The 17,940-nt window shown below is 45.1% G+C and overlaps 1 protein-coding gene across 1 annotated transcript in view; it reads right to left on the bottom strand.

Moving 5' to 3' along the window:
* Positions 1 to 6,507, bottom strand: part of LOC149472200 (LITAF domain-containing protein-like) — a 78,616-nt gene extending 72,109 nt beyond the window's left edge. The window contains exon 1 of the mRNA XM_089692530.1: positions 6,330 to 6,507. The gene's annotated coding sequence lies outside the window, so the exon portion shown is untranslated. The remainder of the gene's footprint in view (positions 1 to 6,329) is intronic.
* Between the last annotated feature and the right edge of the window lie 11,433 nt (positions 6,508 to 17,940).

The following is a 17,940-nucleotide window of genomic DNA, read 5'->3' as shown; positions in this document are numbered from 1 at the left end:
AATCAAGGCTTTAAAATAGGTCTGACAAAAAGGTTTAGGCTTCACCCGCTTTCTATTTTGAATCTGGGAACTAGAGCAAACTGACTTAGATTGGTACCCATATGGCTCTTTCTCTGGGGCTCTCTGTGACGTTGGTGGGCTGGGACAGTCACAGTGGTAGTGACCAATGCCCCCACACTAGCAGACCACTGATCTGGCTGGCTTTTTAATGGGAGCATTCTGTGGTGCCTCTCTCTGAGTACATCTTGACGCATTCTCTCCCAAAGGTGTGGCAATCCTGGCGGACAGAATAGTCATGAGCTCCATCATCTGGGAATTCTAAGTCTTTAAAGTGGCTATTTTGGACTGGATCATCACTGTGCCTATAGTTCCTACCTCTCTCATCTCTGTAACTGATACATTCTGCTAGACAGCTTGTTCTTTTGCAAACAACAGATTTACTCGCTGGATCATCAGATATAAATAAAGGAAAGAAAGCTTAAAAATGAAAACTAATGCAGTTGTCACATCTAAGAAATGGTAAGCTGCAATATAAGAAATGTTTGCTTTGGGGTTTAATACTGCTTTAACTTGTTATAACAGTCCCAGTTTTATCCCACTGGCTAGTGATTGATGAAAAAAACATTGTCGGCAAAGTTGGGGTCCTAGAGGAAAGCACAACAGTTTCCAGCAGACAACAGATTAACTTGTATGATATTAGTATTTTAGCAGTCCCAGGGAACCCTCTTCCAGGTCTTCAGGTATGTGCTCTGATTCACTAAAAGTCCATTTCAAGTCAGGCAGGGAAAGTAGCTAGCGATGAGCTCTCTCTTTCAATCCTGTTGAGACAGTCATTCTTTTCCTCCCTTACAAATGGTGGGAGTGCCCTCTAGTATTGTCTGATCTCACTAGGCATCCAAATCACACCGTCCCAGGGAGAAGATTCTTAGGGGTAGATTTACTAAAAGCAAGTAGACTGTTGAACTCTGAAAGTGCAGTTGTTCCAGAGCTTAGTAAATGAGGTAAAGATTCATTTCACAAAGAATAAATACCCAATCACATGCAAGGAAAATAAAATAAACAGCATTTTTGCTTGCACATGAGTGGATGATGGAAGTCAGCAGAGCTTCTGTTCATTTACTAAGCTCTGGAGTAATTCCTCTTGCAGAGAGCAACTGTACTTTGCAAAGTGCACAGTCTGTTTGCCTTTAGTAAATCAATCCCACAGTCTCTTTGCTTTTCTTAGTGAATCATGATCAGCTATGGCAGGGATACGTGTATCCAGAAGCAGTAGCTCAGTCTCTATCACACACACATGCTTGCTTCCAGGTCTGTCCCCTCACATAGAGCATTGCACAGAGAGTGATGGCAGCAGCAGTCTCCAATCAACCCTCTTCTCCGGGGCAACACAGAATCAGATAGCTCCAGCAAACTCTGGCCACACACCACTGTTCCCTCTTCATTGCAATCCTGTGGTGCTTTTTCCGAACTGCTCAGCACAGTTAATGGTTTCAGCAGCACATGGTCCCCACAGTGGCTTCTTCCCTACATTCTGCAGGCTGGTGGCACTTTCTCCAGCAGGGAAGATCGAAAAAGAATTCTCCTGCGCTCCAGGACTCAGACAGGTGGCACAAGATGGAACCGGGCCTGGGGAGAACGACCACCACTGCATAAAGGGCTGTGCAGCTCCAAACCAAGGCTGGGGAAGCCCAATCAGCACTGCAAAATGAAATGGAAAACAAGAAGCGCACCAGCCTTGCGCATTACCTCAATAACCAAAATTTATTGCTTGTAAAAAAACATACTCACAAACAGCGAATAAAATCAGGCATGTAAGTCCTCTCAGGGACTTGAAGATAACATGAGTCCCATCAGGGAAATGGGTGTTCAGTACAGCTGACGCGTTTCGAAGGGAATCCCTTCTTCCTCAGAGCTGAGGAAGAAGGGAGGGGAGTGCCCCATCGTTGGTATCAGTGGGAGGAATAGTGCCCCATCACTGGTGTCAGTGGGAGGAATAGTGCCCCATCACTGGTGTCAGTGGGAGGAATAGTGCCCCATCACTGGTGTCAGTGGGAGGAATAGTGCCCCATCGTTGGTATCAGTGGGAGGAATAGTGCCCCATCGTTGGTGTCAGTGGGAGGAATAGTGCCCCATCGTTGGTATCAGTGGGAGGAATAGTGCCCCATCATTGGTGTCAGTGGGAGGAATAGTGCCCCATCATTGGTGTCGGTGGGAGGAATAGTGCCCCATCATTGGTGTCGGTGGGGGGAGTAGTGCCCCATCATTGGTGTCGGTGGGGGGAGTAGTGCCCCATCACTGGTGTCGGTGGGGGGAGTAGTGCCCCATCACTGGTGTCGGTGGGAGGAGTAGTGCCCCATCATTGGTGTCAGTGGGGGGAGTAGTGCCCCATCACTGGTGTCAGTGGGGGGAGTAGTGCCCCATCACTGGTGTCAGTGGGGGGAGTAGTGCCCCATCACTGGTGTCAGTGGGAGGAATAGTGCCCCATCATTGGTGTCAGTGGGAGGAATAGTGCCCCATCATTGGTGTCAGTGGGAGGAATAGTGCCCCATCATTGGTGTCAGTGGGAGGAATAGTGCCCCATCATTGGTGTCAGTGGGAGGAATAGTGCCCCATCATTGATGTCAGTGTGGTGGAGGGGAGAATAGTGCCCCATCGTTGGTGTCAGTGGGGGGAGGAATAGTGCCCCATCGTTGGTGTCAGTGGGGGGAGGAATAGTGCCCCATCGTTGGTGTCAGTGGGGGGAGGAATAGTGCCCCATCGTTGGTGTCAGTGGGGGGAGGAATAGTGCCCCATCACTGGTGTCAGTGGGGGGAGTAGTGCCCCATCACTGGTGTCAGTGGGGGGAGTAGTGCCCCATCACTGGTGTCAGTGGGAGGAATAGTGCCCCATCATTGGTGTCAGTGGGAGGAATAGTGCCCCATCATTGGTGTCAGTGGGAGGAATAGTGCCCCATCATTGGTGTCAGTGGGAGGAATAGTGCCCCATCATTGGTGTCAGTGGGAGGAATAGTGCCCCATCGTTGATGTCAGTGTGGTGGAGGGGAGAATAGTGCCCCATCGTTGGTGTCAGTGGGGGGAGGAATAGTGCCCCATCATTGATGTCAGTGTGGTGGAGGGGAGAATAGTGCCCCATCGTTGGTGTCAGTGGGGGGAGGAATAGTGCCCCATCGTTGGTGTCAGTGGGGGGAATAGTGCCCCATCATTGGTGTCGGTGGGAGGAATAGTGCCCCATCATTGGTGTCGGTGGGGGGAGTAGTGCCCCATCATTGGTGTCGGTGGGGGGAGTAGTGCCCCATCACTGGTGTCGGTGGGGGGAGTAGTGCCCCATCACTGGTGTCGGTGGGAGGAGTAGTGCCCCATCATTGGTGTCAGTGGGGGGAGTAGTGCCCCATCACTGGTGTCAGTGGGGGGAGTAGTGCCCCATCACTGGTGTCAGTGGGGGGAGTAGTGCCCCATCACTGGTGTCAGTGGGAGGAATAGTGCCCCATCATTGGTGTCAGTGGGAGGAATAGTGCCCCATCATTGGTGTCAGTGGGAGGAATAGTGCCCCATCATTGGTGTCAGTGGGAGGAATAGTGCCCCATCATTGGTGTCAGTGGGAGGAATAGTGCCCCATCATTGATGTCAGTGTGGTGGAGGGGAGAATAGTGCCCCATCGTTGGTGTCAGTGGGGGGAGGAATAGTGCCCCATCGTTGGTGTCAGTGGGGGGAGGAATAGTGCCCCATCGTTGGTGTCAGTGGGGGGAGGAATAGTGCCCCATCGTTGGTGTCAGTGGGGGGAGGAATAGTGCCCCATCACTGGTGTCAGTGGGGGGAGTAGTGCCCCATCACTGGTGTCAGTGGGGGGAGTAGTGCCCCATCACTGGTGTCAGTGGGAGGAATAGTGCCCCATCATTGGTGTCAGTGGGAGGAATAGTGCCCCATCATTGGTGTCAGTGGGAGGAATAGTGCCCCATCATTGGTGTCAGTGGGAGGAATAGTGCCCCATCATTGGTGTCAGTGGGAGGAATAGTGCCCCATCGTTGATGTCAGTGTGGTGGAGGGGAGAATAGTGCCCCATCGTTGGTGTCAGTGGGGGGAGGAATAGTACCCCATCGTTGGTGTCAGTGGGGGGAGGAATAGTGCCCCATCGTTGGTGTCAGTGGGGGGAGGAATAGTGCCCCATCGTTGGTGTCAGTGGGGGGAGGAATAGTGCCCCATCGTTGGTGTCAGTGGGGGGAGGAATAGTGCCCCATCGTTGGTGTCAGTGGGGGGAGGAATAGTGCCCCATCGTTGGTGTCAGTGGGGGGAGGAATAGTGCCTCATCGTTGGTGTCAGTGGGGGGAGGAATAGTGCCCCATCGTTGGTGTCAGTGGGGGGAGGAATAGTGCCCCATCGTTGGTGTCAGTGGGGGGAGGAATAGTGCCCCATCGTTGGTGTCAGTGGGGGGAGGAATAGTGCCCCATCGTTGGTGTCAGTGGGGGGAGGAATAGTGCCCCATCGTTGGTGTCAGTGGGGGGAGGAATAGTGCCCCATCGTTGGTGTCAGTGGGGGGAGGAATAGTGCCCCATCGTTGGTGTCAGTGGGGGGAGGAATAGTGCCCCATCGTTGGTGTCAGTGGGGGGAGGAATAGTGCCCCATCGTTGGTGTCAGTGGGGGGAGGAATAGTGCCCCATCGTTGGTGTCAGTGGGGGGAGGAATAGTGCCCCATCGTTGGTGTCAGTGGGGGGAGGAATAGTGCCCCATCGTTGGTGTCAGTGGGGGGAGGAATAGTGCCTCATCGTTGGTGTCAGTGGGGGGAGGAATAGTGCCCCATCGTTGGTGTCAGTGGGGGGAGGAATAGTGCCCCATCGTTGGTGTCAGTGGGGGGAGGAATAGTGCCCCATCGTTGGTGTCAGTGGGGGGAGGAATAGTGCCCCCTCGTTGGTATTAGTGACACAAATGATGGGGCACTATTCCTCCCACTGACACCAATGATACTTACTTTGCTGACCCCTGCTCCAGCCTGGGCTCGCTCTCTCACTTACCTGTCAGCTGTCTTCCTTCTCTGGCCGCTCTCCTCTTCACTCGCTCCGGCAGCTCCCTCGATCTTCTTTGATGTACGCGCGCTGCCGCTCGGCTCCTCCTCTCCAAGCTCCACCTCCTCGCCGGTGATTGGCCGCCTGGGTGCCTCTCCTGAGCTACAGTTCCGGTGGCCAATCAGCGGCGAGGAGGCGGAGCTGCTGAGCGATCCCGGAGGTGTGGCCAGGTGACAGGAGCAGCGTATCATCCCGCCCACACATCGCTGGAGAGAGGAGCGGTGTCTCGGTTCCTAAGACCATCGGAAATATGTGTTTTCCGATGGTCTTAGGCGACCCCTGGGAAATGGTCGTTCGACCCCCAAAGGGGTCGCGACCCCCAGGTTGAGAACCGCTGCTCTAGGTAGACCGAGCCATGATGGCTATCCCTTGCACTGTTGACAGTCAATTGACGATCATTACAAAGTGGTCTCCTTAAAGATGGCTGCTTCACTTCTAGATTAATGAATATTGTTTATTTAATTCTTAATTCTGTCCACAATGCAGAAGGATAATACAACAACAAAAAGGAAAAAATTCCAAAGCAGTTATCAGCTACGGTCCGGGTTACACAAAAAATTATGTCTGCTCCTTGTCATCTTCAGCCTCATTGCCTCCAAAGCAAACATACAGTGGATATAAAAAGTCCACACACCCCTGTGAAAATGTCCGGTTTCTGTGATGTAAAAAAATGAAACAAATATAAGTCATTTCAGAACTTTTTCCACCTTTAATGTAACCTATAAAACTGTACAACTCAGTTGAACAAAAAACTGAATTCTTTTAGGTGGAGGGAAGTAAAAATGAAAAAAACTATAATATGGTTGCATAAGTATGCATACCCTTAAACTAATACTTGGTTAAAGCACCTTTTGATTTTATTCCAGCACTCAGTCTTTTTGGGTATGAGTCTATCAGCATGGCACATCTTGACTTGGCATTATTTTCCCACTTTTCCTTGCAAAAACACTCCAAATCTGGCAGATTGCGAGGGGATCTCCTGTGCACAGCCCTCTTCAGATCACCCCACAGATTTTCGATCGGATTCAGGTCTGGGCTCTGGCTGGTGTTCATTGCAGTAATTCTATGCAGTCTGTGTAAAGTTAACTGATATACGGTACCGGGTACATATGCTGATAGTGACAGCAAATTACACAGACCACAGACAAGCACTGATAGATATATATATATATGACAATAGAAAAAAAACATAGGCCGCGTTACCTCTCATGCCTCGGACGGAATGGCAACCCACAACCACACAAAAGTAGAGAAATGAGAAAAATGTTCTCACCTTTGTTTTAGCCGGCTGTTTCTTCCCTCGTGTTGCGGGGATGGGTGCTCAGCAATGCGAGGGCAAAGAGACACGCTTCGGGATCACCATCTGTTAAGTTGAGCCTTGGAATAAAGGATATCAATGCAGTACTTCTATGCAGTCTGTGCAGAGTTTACTGATATACAATAATCGGGTACATATGCTGATAGCGAGTGACAGCAAATGACACAGACTTATCTTTTATACAATATTTTCAGCATTAAGCCATATCTCGGGCACATAGCCATCGAAAAGAGGAAACCCTAACTATCACAGGACAAAGGTGATCCGTAACATCTGGACAGTACTTTTTGGGAAACATCCTCTCTTCCAGTAACTGATAAGAATATTAGGGTAATCCATCATCTAACAAACATCCTATCTGACAACTTGTGAAATAACATATCCTCTCTTCCCACCATTAATGTTAAAAACATCTGAATGCAACTCAGAACAGAAAAACAAATTAAGTCCTCCAGCCTATATTCCTAACTAGATCTGACTCCATTTTGTATCTGTGCTGGTCTTTACACGGGGCCATTCCAAAACTTTAATCTTCTTCTGGTGAAGCCATTCCTTTGTTGATTGGATGTATGCTTTGGGTCGTTGACATACTGAAAGATGAAGTTCCTCTTCATGTTCAGCTTTCTAGCAGAAGCCTGAAGGTTTTGTGCCAATATTGACTGGTATTTGGAACTATTAATAATTCCCTTGACTAAGGCCCCAGTTCCAGCTGAAAAAAAAACAGCCCCAAAGCATGATGCTGCCACCACCATGCTTCACTGAGGGTATGGTGTTCTTTTGGTGATGTGCAGTGTTTTTGCGTCAAACATATCTTTTGTGAATTATGGTCAAAAAGTTCAACCTTGGTTTCATCAGACCATAACACATTTTCCCATATGCTATTGGGAGACTTCAGATGTGGTGGAAAAAGTTCTGAAATGATTTATCTTTGTCTCATTTTTTTACATCACAGTAACCTGACATTTTAACAGGGGTGTGTATTTATATCCACTGTACTTCTCCTCCTTCTTTGCCTGCTGAGGCATCACTTGGACAGTGTATGGATAGACAGGCCCTGAGATGTGAGGAAATCCTTCACTTTCTGCTCAAGTGTCCTGCTCATGATGCCACCCAATGTGTGCTCCAGCAGGAACACAACTGACATGGTATTACATGCACTGTCATGGCTCATCATTCTTGTCACCTTCACATACAGTGACAATACAGTGTATAAGCAACCACTTGCATTGGGAAAATAATACCAGCTCCTCTGAGCCTGTCCTCATAATATACTCATATATAGCATGGCCAAAGTCGAGTTCCCTGTGTTGGGCATGTCACACATCAGGCAGTTTGTAAACAGATGTATTTCTGGCTGATTTCCTCCAAGCCATACATTGGCTGGGTAGGACCAACTGAAATGGCTATAAACTCTGCATGCCTGCTTCAGAAGATCTTGTAACCCAGGGTACTTGTCCAGGAACCACTGCACTACCAGACTAAGGACATGTGCAAGGCAAGGTACGCTTATCAACTTTCCCTGCCAGAGGAGTGACACCAGGTGTGCACTACTATTCCTGGCACAATTTGCTGCAGGCTTAACCACCTTTGGACCTACTCCTTCAGATCTGAAAGAATCCCTGCCCCACTGTGTATCTCTGCTTTTTCCTGAACCATTGCATAGCATCTTGAACAGGGGATGACTCAGCAGAACAGGGCATCGAAAAGGAGGAGGTGGAGGGGACAGTGTTTGCACTGTCACCATCAGCTATAAGGTCGTGGTGTGTCCAGTCTTGCTGTAAATGATATATAGCATTCGATGCCAAACTGCAGCAAGCAAGGCTAGCAGACTATTAGCATGCATTAAAAAGGGTATTTACTAAAGAGATAAAACTATAATTCTACCACCTTACAAAACTGGCTTGGCCACTTAAGTATGCCACCCAGTTTTGATCGCCAATCCTCAGGAAGGATATCCTTGAACTGGAGAGAGTCAAGAGAAGGGCAACCAAACTAATAAGGGGGCTGGAGGACCTCAGTTATGAACAATGGCTGCAAACATTAAACTTATTTCTCCTGCAGAGGAGCCCAGGCCAATTTTCAGCTTTCAGCGATCTCACACTTTGAATGACAATTGTGTGGTCATGCAACACTGTACCCATATGAAATTTTTATCATTTTTTTTTCACAAAATAGAGATTTCTTTTAGTGGTATTTAATCGCCACTGGGTGTTTTATTTTTTGCACTATAAACAAAAAAAAGAGCTAAAAATTTTAGATTTTTTTTTCATTTGTTTCTATTATAAAATTTATATATATATATATATATATATATATAATATAATTTTCTCGTGATGTTTAAAACAAGTAAAAGCGAGCGCTGGTAAATTATTATGATACTAAAATAATGTAAAATCCAGATCGTAAAATAGCAGCTAGCACTCAGGATATCGGCAACAGTCCCAAATTCAAATGCCAAAAGGTATTAGTGCAGCACTATAACACATGTACCATGTTATAAACGCATGTGACATCAACAAATAAATGAATAAAGTGCAGAAAAGTGCATCAAAGTTGCAATCTGAGTATTTCACTCTATGAATAGTGACCAACTGTGAAGAGTTCATACAACGAATGATAAGTACTGATAGTCTCCTTTGTGGAAGGATATCAATTCAAAAGTGCCCTCATTAGCACGTGCGGTTATTCGTTAAGAACAGGTGTGCAGGAATTCGTGAAAGGAATCCACCCTTGGGATGGATGTACACTCACCAGACCAAAAGTATTCATGCGCATGGGTTATTATTATCACACATCTGGGGCTGCAGCGGTGTACTGACAGCTCCAGGTCTAGTTATCTGACTCCATCTATCCATCCATCCATTGGGGTAGATACCATGTGGTCTTCATGCACTCCCCAGAAGCTCCCGCCTGACAGGGGAGGAGAGGGCAGTGGCGGAGCCCATAGAAGACAGTCTGATTCTACCTTGACGCAAGAAAAGTGGAGGAAGAATGCATGTGTGAGCTTTCTTAGGGTGCACTCAGACTGGCAGTTTGAACCGAACCTGGGCACAGTTTACCCCTTTGGGTGCGGCTTGTTTGTGTAGTGTGAGTGCTGTAAACTGTGCCCTGGGATGGTTAAGTGGACCATGACCAGGACCACTTGGAAGATGTGGTCCTGGGCACGGTTCACTTGTGGTCGGGTTTAGTTTGCTTTAGTGTAAGGGTAAATCGTGGCCAAGCCCAGAACCTTCCATAGATAACTCAGCACAGAAGAGGGGTTTACTGTGGTCTGGTTAGCAGAGATGATGAAAGTGCGCCTTGGAACACGTGCTATTAGACCAGTGTGAGTGCAGACCAGTGCAGGAGCGGTGAGAGGGGGACAGTCGAACTTGGCCATGATTCAGTTCAGCTATGCCCTGAGTGAGTGCACCTTTCATTCACATTCAGCTGTTTGTTTTCAAAGTTGCATAAAAAAGAAAGCAATCAGATAGTTTGGAATACAGTATTGTATTGTGTAAAGTAAAAACAGATTATTTTTATTCAATTTGACCATTTATGAAATGCAGAAAAAAAATGAAGATTAAAAATGACTGACTACAATAGAAAAAGAGTTACAAGGGGGGAGATTTACTAAAACTGGAGCACTCCGAATCTAGTGCAGCTGTGCATGGTAGCCAATCAGCTTCTCACTTTAGCTTGTTCAGTTAACCGCTTCCCGACCGCCCTATAGCAGAAATACTGCTACAGGGTGTCCCGGTGCGCAAAATCACGTATATATAATCACCATTTGTGGCCTTGGCTGTCAATCACCGGGTCCCGGCCAGTGAATACTCACCGGCGCCTGGTGATTGCTGAGCATCTCCAACGGGGAGGAGAACTGTTTGTAAAGAAAACAGTTCTCCTCCCTGTCAGCTCGTGCACACTGCTTTGGATGGCCGCAGAGCACAGCCATGCAAAGTATCGTACTTACAGTGAAGCACACAGACACAGCACTTAGTGTACTAATGCCAGTGGGCAGGAAGGGGTTAACATGAGGGGCAATCAAAGGGTTGACTGTGTGCTGTTTCACTGTCAGTGCTTTTTTTTTAGCAATTTGCACAAGCTAGCATTTAGACGCTGAGCATGTGGATGGGTGAGACAGTATTTTTTTTTTACAGTTCAGCAACTGGGGTAGCGAAATTTGCCTGGTGAAATCAACAGATGGTGTACTGCTAGCAGATTGGGTGCAAGGACCTGTGGCACCCATTGCAATACCATCACTCCTCTCAGTGGAGGCTGTTGAGAAGACTTGAGGTTTTATCATAAGGTTAGAGATCCCAGATGAGGAGCAAGGAGAAATCGGCACTTGTTTATGATGTAGGTCTTTCAGGTGCTGTTGTCAACAGGATGCATGGCAGGTCATCATACAGCATGTCTTGTCAAGCATGTGGTGCCCAAGCGGCTGGTGTTTTGGCCATGCTTGATCCTCTTCAGACAGACTGCAAAAAGCAATGCTGTGGTCTTTTGCACATGTGCTGAAACAAGCCCACACCATAGAACTTTTGGAAGTCAGCTGGGAGTCACCAGCACCCTGCGCCTGTGTTGCTCTGTCATGTGATAACATAGGGTGGCTGCCCTTACGCCTGCTCCTGGAGAACATCCTCCCTTGTTGGAGATGTGCCTCCTCCTCACATTCCTTCTCTATTCTCTCAGGCAACCAAGTACAGTCAGTGACCTCATCATCCCATCCCTCTTTGTCACTGGAGCCAACTTGGCAGTGTGCTGCGGCTGGGGAACATGACTGGCAATTTCTTTTCCCTCATTTGCTCCCCCTCTCTCTAGGCTCACGTCACTCCCTTCCTCAACCTGGGAACCAACATCGGAGCATTCAAATTGCTGTGCATCCCCCAGCAGTATGTAACTGACACTCTGAATAATTCAGATGACTCCTCCGTGCATGATGGTGGGGCTACGGAAGGAGCAGCTGTGGTGGACAAGGAGCCTATGGAATAGGACGTTTTGGCAGCTTCTATGGAAGGCAAACTAGTATGAGCCTCGGTGACGGAGGATGAGCATGGCTTAGTTATCCACTCCACCACCCCTCCTGGATGTTGTGGCTCAATAACACAGCCAGGACTGGAAAAAAAAGACAAGTGTGCCCTACCTGCAGAGGATACACCATGTCCATGACCACAACTTTTCACTGTGGATACAGAGGCTGCTTGCCCTCGCTTAGCTGCCTGTGAGCATATGCCTCTCCTTCTTGGCCTTTAGGACATGATGGGGATTTATTTAGGGGATTTTTATAACTTTCTATTTCTGAATGTGGGATGGGTGCTTGGTGCACCATAAATTGTTTTATTATATATTTTTTTACAGAAAATAGGGGCTACAGCAAATATGTATACTTTAATTTTCTTTTATTTGGCGCAGCAGTGAAAAAAAATCTTAATTTCTTAAAAAACTAAGAAAGCTGAAAAAAAATGGTGACACAGTAGGAAGAATACCTACTACTCAGAAGAAAGAACAGCAATTATGCCCCCAACATCCGTGCTGCTGCTGCGGCAGCAAAAAAAAAAGTAAATTAAATAAAAAAAAAAATTCAGAAAGCCAAAAAACAGCAATTATGCCGTAAATAGTTTTAGTGCCAAAATAATTTTAAAAAGTAAAAAAAAAAAGAAATAAAAATTAAAAGTTAAAAAAAGCAAACTACTGCTGATGCAGAAGGAGGAACACCTGCGACACAGAAAGGGGAACATTAAAGATGCAGCAACAGAACCTGATGCTGAAAAAAAAGTTCACAAAAAGCAAAAAAAAAAAAAAAAAAAGTACAGCAGTGATGCAGAAGTACTGTAAAAACAACACAACACCGCACTACCATCACTACACTGTCTCCTAACACACCACTAACTATCCTCATCTATCTAACTCCACCAACACACTACACAAGGCTGCTGTGGAAGCAGCCTTATATAGTGTGGGGTGTGGACTTGAGCCACCAAGACTTTGGCCAATCATGGGTCTCACAGTGAATTCAGCTGTGATTGCCCAAAGCATTGCACTTAACTTCAGGTGCAATGCTTTGGCCAATCACAATGCACTGTGAAAGCACAGTGCATTGTGGGGCACGGCGGACCTATAATGTTTGTGTATTCGCTGAACACACGAACACCCAATGTTGGAGTCGAACTTATGTTGCACCCGAACATAAAGCCCATCACTATTGCTAAGAAGTTTGTTGTCAGTTCCCAGTTCCCGGCACGGGTGCACAAAATCACGTATATATACACGATTTTGCATTTCTGTGTAGGGAATTCGTGGCCCCACCCGGTACTTACCCGCCAGTGCCCAGTGCATCGAACATCTCTGACAGATCGGAACACTGTTTTGTTTACAAACAGTTCTCCTCCCTGTCAGCTCGGGAACACTGCGTAGGATGGCTGTGCGCAGCACAGCCATCTCGATCAGTGTGCTTACAGTGAAGCACACACCCCCCGCCCCCTAGTTAAACACTCCCTACATATAGTTAACCCATTGTCCACCACAGTCCTGCTAAAATTCGCCACCATTACTAGTAGAAAAAATAAAAATCCCAGTATCTATACCGCAATTTGTAGACGCTATAACTTTCTCGTAAGCCAATTAATTTACACATATTGGGATTTTTTTTAGAAAAGACATGTAGCAGAATACATTTTGGCCCAAATTTATGACAAAATTTGATTTTTGCTAGTAAGTAAATTAATATCCCAAAAAACAAATATGGTTGAAACTATTTTTAATTTTTTAATTTTCCGAAAAAGTATGACAAAAAAAATACAACTTCAAAAAACTCGCCATGCCTCTTATGAAGTACGTCGGACTGTCTACTTTGCAAAAAGGGGTCATTTGGGGAATATCTGTACTATTCTGACATTCTTGGACTTCAAGAAATTAGATTGGCTGTCCGTACTTCAGGATTGATCAATATTCAGATCTATACCATAGTTTGTGAACTCTATAACTTTCCTACAAACTAAAAAATACATCCTAATTATTTTCACCAAAGACATGTAGCAGAATACATCTCGGCCTAATTTTATGAAGAACAATTATTTATTTGCAAACTTTTATAACAGAAACAAAGAAAACCGTGTTTTTTAAAAAATGTTTGGTCTTTTTTTGTTAATTTAGCAAAAAATAAAAACCCCAGCAATGATTAAATACCACCAAAAGAAAGCTCTAGTTGTGTGAAGAAAATGCTAAAATTTTAGTTTGGGTACAATGTTGTATGACCGCGCAATTGTCATTCAAAGTGTGAGAGCGCTGAAACCTGAAAACTGGCCTGGGCAGGAACGTGTAAAATTGCCCGATATTGAATTGGTTAACAGCCATTGTTCATGGAGCAAGGGAGGGGTCACAGACACACAGACATCTCAAACCTGCAACCATCTCTGCTACCAATTGTTTTTTCATTTACACATACAAAGGCTCACTTTTTCTCATAACTTTCACCCTAGTTTCAGTACTTAACCATTCTAATGTAAAACATACGGACACCCTCAAATATAAGAAGTAAAAGGTATTTTACACATCAGCAGTGCTTCGCTTTACCTTTCCATCTTAATTCAGGTAACATTGTCACATTTTCCATAGACAAAACAACATGCATTCATCATGTCTTCATACAATTACCATGTCCACAACATTAGCTAGCTACAAACAAAACATGTTTAGATTCTGGCATATACACATATCTTATGTTTCTGCAATGCTCACAATCTGAACATTTTCTCATCGTTTCCAAACCTAAAAAAGCTAATTTTTCAGAAATTTGCCTACAGTCCAGAGTTCAATGCTTTTACTATTATCACAAATCGAAGCTTCCTGACAATGCAACCATTCCTTTGTATATCAGTCTGTCACTCAATTTATCAAAGCAAAAATCACGAGCAATGGTGTCCAGTCTTGGACACCCAACACAGGAATGGGCTCGCACCTGATCATCTACTAGCATCTCAATCAAACCAGCTAAGTATCTAATACATTTTCTATGCTTTCTGAATGTACTGTGGCTTACAAAACAAAAACACAACATTAAACCCAGCATAAACAATTTAGCACAATTCTGCATCATTATTCCTATCTCTAATTTACACAGATCAAACCCCACTTCTAGTACCATGTGTTTTGTTATGTTTTTGGGGTTGTATTCGATATGTGCAAAGATCATGCAAATACTTATAAGTAAAACATTACAAGTAATGACAGATACAGAAAAAGAAAATATAACAAGAATACTTAACTAAAGATGTTGTTTCCTCCATGGGTCCCTCCATTATATGGCATGGCACACAGGTGACCACAGACGCATGCATATTGCAGATCTGACACGAGACACGTATTTCCACTCTAGCTGTGTGTTATATACTGGACTTGTGTGCAATTGACAACCCACCCTCAATGCACACAACATGATGACCTTCTAAGAAAGGAGAGTGAGCTGGTTTGTCCATATAGTCACATCCCTTTGTTATTTAAGGTAATCAGACCTTGTGCTCATATAGCCCTTTAACCAAGGCTTGGAGGCATTCGTAAACATTTGTGAGGCCAACATTATTAAGGAAATATGTAATTTGCAATTTTCTAATCAAGTGGGTGCTGCTTTGTGTACATTTTTTTCACATTAAGCACAAAATAATATTTTTGCAACTATTTAAATACACTGTATAACTAATTATAAAAATGTTAGTTTCATTCTGCTGGATACTAGTGACAACTGTGCGTTTTGACTACTCAGACTAACAGTACTGGTTCTAGTACAGTGGTGATGGTCAGTTGCTCGCTCTCAGCCCAACAATTTAGAAAACATATTTGCAGAATTTACTAAAACTGAAGCAGACAGAATCTGGAGCAACTGTACAGAATAACCAATCATCTTCCACCTTCAGCTTATTCAGCTAAGCTTTGAAAATGAAAGATAGAAGCTGTTTGGTTGTCATGCACAGTTGCTCCAGAGTCTGGCTGCTCCCTTCTCAGTAAATTTCCTTATCACTGACTACAAGTTATTCTGTGAATTAATGAGGAGAGGAGAGGTGAGTAAACCATGGGGTCTTTGCTCATCCATTCACAGAACAGCTTGAAATAAATATAAGATGTTGTTGTTCACAGCTGACACTAGTATCTGGCAGAATAAAACTAACATTTTTAGCATCCCCAGCCTGCATCCTGATGTAGATGGCAGAGCATCACACATAACTTCTTTGGACCAATCAAGATTAAAAAAGTAATCTTTGTTTTCCACTTTTTGTTTTGCTGGTGAATCAGGCTCATACTTACAGTAGTGTCTATGAACGTGGTCTTTGGAATGTTATCATAAATACACCTATACTTTAAAAATATAGATCTGTGCATTCATATATATACACATGGTTAACTCATAATAATATATTGTCTTGTATAGATGAATTTTTTTATAGTTATTGCAAAACAAAACACAAAAAACAGTTTCTGGAAATTCTGCAACTTCTCCACATGGTGGCAGTCACCTTCTGGATTTCTCTTTTTGCCTGGGACAGTAATGATCTTTGAAGAACTCTGCATCTTTCCCATCTCTGATTTCTACATCCTACAGTATCTCACAGAAGTAAGTACACCCCAGGGGCAGACTGACCATTTGGAAATTCGGGCACTGCCCGAGGCACCGGGGTCAGTAGGCGGCCCCATGAGATGCCCCTGGTACCTTTTTCATAGGCTTTCTTGAGTTTGGGCAAAGACACAGGGGCCCCATGATCCCCTATTGCCTGGGGTCCCATGAGTTGTCAGTCCACCCATGGTACACCCCTCACATTTTTGTAAATATTTTATTATAGCTTGTCATGTGACAACACTGAAGAAATGACACTTTGCTACAATGTAAAGTAGTGAGTGTACAGATTGCATAAAAGTGTAAATTTGCTGTCCCCTCAAAATAACTTAACATACAACCATTAATGTCTAAACCGCTGACAACAAAAGTGAGTACACCACTAAGTGAAAATGTCCAAATTGGGCCTAAAGTGTCAATATTTGTGTGGCCACCATTACTTTCCAGGACTGTCTTAACCCCCTTGGGCATGGAGTTCACCAGAGCTTCACAGGTTGCCACTGGAGTCCTCTTCCACTCCTCCATGACAACATCACAGAGCTGGTGGATGTTAGAGACCTTGCACTCCTCCACCTTCCATTTGAGGATGCCCCACAGATGCTCAATACTGTTTATGTCTGGAGACATGCTTGGCCAGTCCACCACCTTTACCCTTAGCTTCTTTAGCAAAGCAGTGGTCGTCTTGGAGGTGTGTTTAGGGTAGTTATCATGTTGGAATACTGCCCTGCGGCCCAATCTCCGAAGGGAGGGGATCATGCTCTGCTTCAGTATGTCACAGTACATGTTGGCATTCATGGTTCCCTCAATGAACTGTAGCTCCCCAGTGCCGGCAGCACTCATGCAGCCCCAGACCATAATACTTCTACCACCATGCTTGACTGTAGGCAAGACACACTTGTCTTTATACTCCTCACCTAGTTGCTGCCACACACACTTGACACTATCTGAACCAAATAACTTTATCTTGGCCTCATCAGACCACAGGACATGGTTCCAGTAAGCCATGTCCTTAGTATGCTTGAAAATGAAAGGTTTTTGTGACTGTGGGTGTGGTTGCAAACACCCCTATTTAATCACCTATGATGTATCAGCTAATCACATTTCACGGTAAAGGGCCAATCACAGCGACCATTTACCACGGGATAAGATATGTCCAATCACAGCTGATCACGATGTAAACACACTTGCCAGTTACTGGCAGCACTTTCCTCATGCTTTAACAGTGTGAGGAAAGTGTGAAAGGAGACATCTGCACTGATTATCAGTGCAGCCCCATCATTGCCCATCAGTGCTGCCTATCGTTGTCAATCAGTGCCCTGCAGTGCTGCCAGTCAGTGCCCTTTAGTGCTGACTATTAGTGCCCTTCAGTAATACCTATTACTGATGATAAATTGAAGTACAACAGCGCTAGGTGTCTAATAATTTTTCAAATAAATGAGTGTATGGATTATAGAGATAATTAGTTAAGCTGCTGGCATAGGAAGTAAACCTCAAAAAACTTTGGATAATATGTCATAGAATTATGCAGCGCTCATAAATCAGGTCTCATAGTCCACAGAGACCTAATAGCATACAATAAATCTAAATTAAGTATACCATTAAATATATATAGCATATAAGACTCGTGACTTCTGTGGTGCATCCAGGGTTGGAGAACCGGAAAAAAGTTCCGGAATGACAGCAGCTTTATCCAGAAAGGGGGGGGAGGGCCCCTTTGAAAACGTGTGTGACACGAAACGCGTCAGGGAGGTGTCCCCCCACTGTCTGGACATATCATTTAGCTGCCCCTTGTTCCTGTGACCTGTATTTTGTAAGTGTACGTCCATCGTCATTTCCGGGACGCGGTGACGTCATTTCCGGCGCCCGCGCCATATTGGGACTCCATGAAGCCACATGTCATGAGGACAACTGAGGATGTTTGCTGTTACCTGCTAACATGTGAGTGGGTATTTTAATTTTCATTCAAATAAAATTGACAAT

The sequence above is a fragment of the Staurois parvus genome, unplaced genomic scaffold (genome assembly GCF_062004578.1).
Source record: "Staurois parvus isolate SC_StPar_1 unplaced genomic scaffold, SC_StPar_1.0 ptg000022l, whole genome shotgun sequence".
Classification (NCBI taxonomy): Eukaryota; Metazoa; Chordata; class Amphibia; order Anura; family Ranidae; genus Staurois; species Staurois parvus.
The sequence above is the reverse complement of the archived record's forward strand: the minus strand, read 5'-3'. Positions and strand labels throughout refer to the sequence as shown.